Source organism: Mus caroli, chromosome 16, assembly GCF_900094665.2.
Source record: "Mus caroli chromosome 16, CAROLI_EIJ_v1.1, whole genome shotgun sequence".
In the NCBI taxonomy this organism is placed as follows: Eukaryota; Metazoa; Chordata; class Mammalia; order Rodentia; family Muridae; genus Mus; species Mus caroli.
In genome coordinates, this window is record NC_034585.1 from 13,337,187 (window position 1) to 13,342,066 (window position 4,880).

General features: G+C 40.8%; 1 pseudogene; it reads right to left on the reverse strand.

Moving 5' to 3' along the window:
• Nucleotides 1–4,732: 4,732 nt before the first annotated feature.
• The window catches only part of LOC110312015, an 837-nt pseudogene continuing 689 nt past the window's right edge, over nt 4,733–4,880 (reverse strand).

The following is a 4,880-nucleotide window of genomic DNA, read 5'->3' on the forward strand; positions in this document are numbered from 1 at the left end:
AAGACCAAAGTGTGGCTACTTTGTTCCTTCTTAGAATGGGAAACAAAATACCCATGAAGGAGTTACACAGACAAAGTTCGGAGCAGAGCCTGAAGGAAGGACCATCCAGAGACTGCCCCACTTGGGGATCCACCCCATAAACTGTGGGAACTAAAAAGGGCTGGGGAAGGAGGGGGAAGGGAGGATAGCCCAAGTCCAGCCAGAGTTCCTCCTATGCTCTGGGCAGGCAGATGCGGGAGGGCTGCCCCGGGTGGGCATCTAAGCCACTGACCCCACTCGACAGGGGGTGGACAAGGGGCAGCCCCAGACCGAGGGCCCCGGGGCCACACCCCGTAGCCCTGGGGTTATGGGAGAGAGGGCAGAGGGAGAGTGGTTCCCACACAGGTGAGAGTAAGCACAGCAGGCCTTGATGAACAGAGACAGTCTATGGTTTTTAGAGCTTTATTGTAGAAAGGCAGGGGGAAAGAGAGAAGGTGGAAAAGAGAGAGAGAGACCAGCCATGGCAAATAGGATAGAAGGGGGAAAGAGAAAGAAAAGAAAGGCTAGAGAGTAAGAAAGTGTGACCGGAGAGCATGAGGAGAGAGGAGAGGAGAGAGGAGAGCAAGTGTAAGGGGAATAAGAGGAGTAAGAGAGCGAGGTGGGGCCAAGTAGCCCCTCTTATGGTATGTTGTTATCTTTACTGTTGCTAGGTAACTGGAAGGAGTCTAGCCTGAAGGTCAGAAGCTTGGGACATTGCCTACATGATTACTAACCATGCTTCTCTTGTGGGGGCTGAGGGGGCGGTAACTTCAAAAGGAGCCTGGGTTCCAGGTGACATGAGAGAACTCCTTCTGTCCCATGTAGGTGAATTATCACCACCGGGTACCGGGGTTCAATATCTCACTTCAACTGGAAACCAGGCTGTCTGTGCACAGCCCAATGCCCCACAATAAACAACTACCAAACCCAGACACTAGGCAGATGCCAACAAGAGCCTGCTGACAGGAGCCTAATATAGTTGTCTCCTTCGAGGCTCTGCCAGTGCTTGGCAAATACAGAAGTGGATGCTCACAGTCATCCATTGGTCGGAGCACAAGGTCCCCAATGAAGGAGCCAGAGAAATACCCAGGGAGCTGAAGGGGACTGAAACCCCATAGAAGGAACATCAATATGAACTAACCAGTACCCTCAGAGCTCCTTGGAACTATACCACCAATCAAAGAAAACACATAGTGAAAATTGTGGCTCTAGCTATATTTGTAGCAGAGGATGGCCTAGTCGGTCATCAATGGGAGGAGAGGCCCTTGGTCCTGTGAAGGCTCAATGCCCCAGTATAGGGGAATGCCAGGATCGGGAATGGGAGTGGGTGGGTTGGGGGGCAGGGGGAGGGGATAGGGGAGGGGATTTTTGGAGGGGAAACTAGGAAAGGGGATAACATTTGAAATGTAAATAAAGAAAATATCTAATAGAAAAAAAAAGAACTCTCTATGCTAGTTTATACAGTGGATGTACCAATTCATATTCTCATTAACAGTGAATTAGGATTCCCCATTTTCTATATCTAAGCCAGCATGCAATGTCAGTTGTTTTTTGGTTGGGTTTTGATTTGGTTTGGTTTGGTTTGGTTTGGTTTGGTTTGGTTTGGTTTGGTTTGGTTTGGTTTGGTTTTGGGTTGGTTGGTTGGTTGGTTGGTTGGTTGGTTGGTTGGTTTTTGTTTTTTATCTTGTCCACTCTGACTGGAGTAAGATGAAATCTGAAAATTGTTTTACTTTTCATTTCCCTAATTGCTAAGAAGGTGAATAGTTCTTTTTAAATGTTTCTTCAATATTTTTATTTCTTCTTTAATGAACTCTGCACTCAAATCTTAACCTATTTTAATTAATTGTGTGTTTTTCTGACACTGCTTCTTAAGTTCTTTATATATCCTAATTATAAATACTCTATCAGATGTACAGTTGTCATAGATTCTGTTCCACACTGTGAGATTTTTCTATTCTTAAGTGATTGTTGTCTTTGCTGTACAGAGGGTTTTATGAGATCTTATTTGTCAGTTACTAACCTTAATTTCTGATCAAATGAAGTCTGATTAAGAAAATACTTTCCTACATTTGTATCTTGTAGAATACAACTGCTTTCTTCCAATTATTTTAGCAGTTCAGTTTTCACGCTGAGGCATTTGACCTGTTTAGAGTTGATTGTTTTCTGCAGGGTGATAGATATGGGTCTATTTCATTCTTCTACACATAGGTACCCACTTTTGCCAGAACCCTTTATTAAAGATACAGTCTTTGCACAGATACTTACAACCAACCATTGAACTGAAACTGGCTCTTCTGCAGGCTGCCAGGAGGAGAGTCTCTTCCACACTGGCAGAGCCTCAAAGCCACAATGATACACTTCCTCCAACAAAGCCATACCTACTCCAACAAGGCCACTACTCCAAATAGTGCCACTTCCCATAAGTCAAGTATATTCAAACCAAGCTAGGATCATGGGAAATTTTCATCTTCTGATGTCTTCCTCAATTTCTTTCTTTGGAGATTTTAAGTCATCATTGTAAAAGTCTTTTACTTTCATGTTCAAGTTAATTTTTAGAAAATTTGTTGTTGCTATTGCAAATACAAGAGTGTCCATAATGGATTTTTCAGAGTTTGTTGCTGGGACACAGAATGGCTAATGATTTTTTGTAAGTTGATCTTATATTAGACCATTTTGCTGAACTTGTTGGTCATTTCTAGAAGTTTCCTGGTAGGATTTTTTGTGTCTGTTTAGGTATAATATCATATCCTCTGTAAATAGAGATACTTTGATGGGTTATTTTCCTATTTGTGGCCCTTTAGTTTCCTTCTCTTGTCTTATTGCTCTAACTAGTGTGTCAAGTACCATATTGAAAAGGAGTTGCAATTGTGGACAGCCCCGTCTTAGTCCTGATTTCAATGTGATTGCTTCAGGTTTTTCTTCACTTAGGATGACGTTAGGTGTGGTTTGTCATATATAACATTTATTGTGTTGAGGCATTGTACTGGCTGGTTTTATGTCACCTTGACACAAGCTAAAGTACCCTGAGAAGGGGAAACCTCAACTGAGAAAATTCTTCCATAAGACCTGACTATAAGCAAGCCTGTAGAGCATTTTATTATTAGTGATTAATGAGGCAGGGCCCAGCCCCTTGTGGGTGGTGCCATTCTTGGGTTCTGTAAAAAAAAAAAAAAAATAAGTTAAGCAAGTCATGAGGAATAAGCCAGTAAGTAATAAGACCCTCTATGGCCTCTACATCAGCTACTGCCTCCAGGTTCCTGCCCTATGTGAGTTCCCGTCCCAACTTCCTTCTATGATGAACAGCAATATGGAAGTATAAGCCAAATAAACAAAAATCATCTACTAAAATGGCCATGGGATTTTTGTCTACAAGTGCATTTTGCATATATTGAATTATTCCTATACCTACCAGAGATGTGTGTCTGTATTTAGTTTGTGAGTATTTTACTGAGAAATTTTGTATCTATGTTCATTGTGAATACTGAACTATAATTTTCAATTTGTGGTGTTTTAACCTTGTTTTGCTATTAGAACAACAGTAACTTTATAAAAGGAGTTTTATAAAATGGCTTCTGTTCCTACATTTTTTAAAACTATTTAAAAAGTGTTGGTTGTGAATTCTCATTGCGGTTTGAATGAGAATGACCCTCATAGACTCATATATTTGAATGCTTGGTCCCCAGTTGGTGGAACTATTTGGAAAGGATTAGGAGGTGTGGCCTTGTTAGAGAAGATGTGCCAATGGGAGTGAGATTTGAGATTTCAAAAGGCTAATACCATTCCCACTGTCTTTCTCCCTACCTCTTCTCTGCCTCCAGCTTGCTGATCAAGAGATGCTCTCTCACTCTTCCTACCACAATATTTTTGTTCCTCTATCATGGATTCTGACCTTGAGACACAAATGTTTCCTTTTATAAGCTGTATTGACCATCTGTGGTGAATATGCTTTAAATATGCTTGGACCATGGGAAGTAGACTAAATGTATCTTTCACTGTGCTATGGCTAGGTATGTGCCCCATAGACATGTGTTTAAACAAGCCTATCAGGGCCAGAGAGTGGAATGTGGTGGTTTGGATATGCTTGGTCCTAGGAAGTGGCACTATTAGGAAGTGTGGCCTTGTTGAAATAGGTGTGGCCTTGTTGAAGGAAGTACATCACTGTAGTTAACTGTGTGGCTTGTTACCCTGAGGGCACCTATCCCTTTGTTTCATTTTGGATCAGGCCTTTCTTTTTTTTTTTTTTTCCAAGTGTAAAATACTATCTACATAAACCACAGTAAGTGCCTTTTAGTGGAAAAAGGCAGCATCCTTTGCATAGGGAATTCTAATCAAAACAACATTGTCAAGAATAGACAGTTGTTTCCTGATGTTTAGCCATTGCCTATAAGGGGGCAAGTGAACACAAACTGAAACACAAGTGAGCCTTCTTGTTTCTGAGACAGTAATAGAATTTTCCCATTGTTTTAACATTCATATGCCCAGTTATATAATCTAAGTATAAAACCATTTATTGGTTTGAAATGGCACTCCCATCTTTGTGGAAAGTAAAACTAATTAAATCCAATCTTATCTTGAGAAAGGAAGAGCATGTATACAACCAGAATTGGTACTTTAAAAAAGATCGTATCCACTCTACAAGAAGTCAGTTTTACTTAAATCAGGACTGTCAACAAAAATATTGTTAGCCATTCGTGATCTGAATTTGATGTATGAATTAAATTTGGTATACACTAAAAGCCATGAGACATTCATTAGACTTTTAAAGATAAGCTATTAGGTCTGCCCTTTCTCTCTTCTTCTTCTTCTTCTTCTTCTTCTTCTTCTTCTTCTTCTTCTTCTTCTTCTTCTTCTTCTTCTTCTTC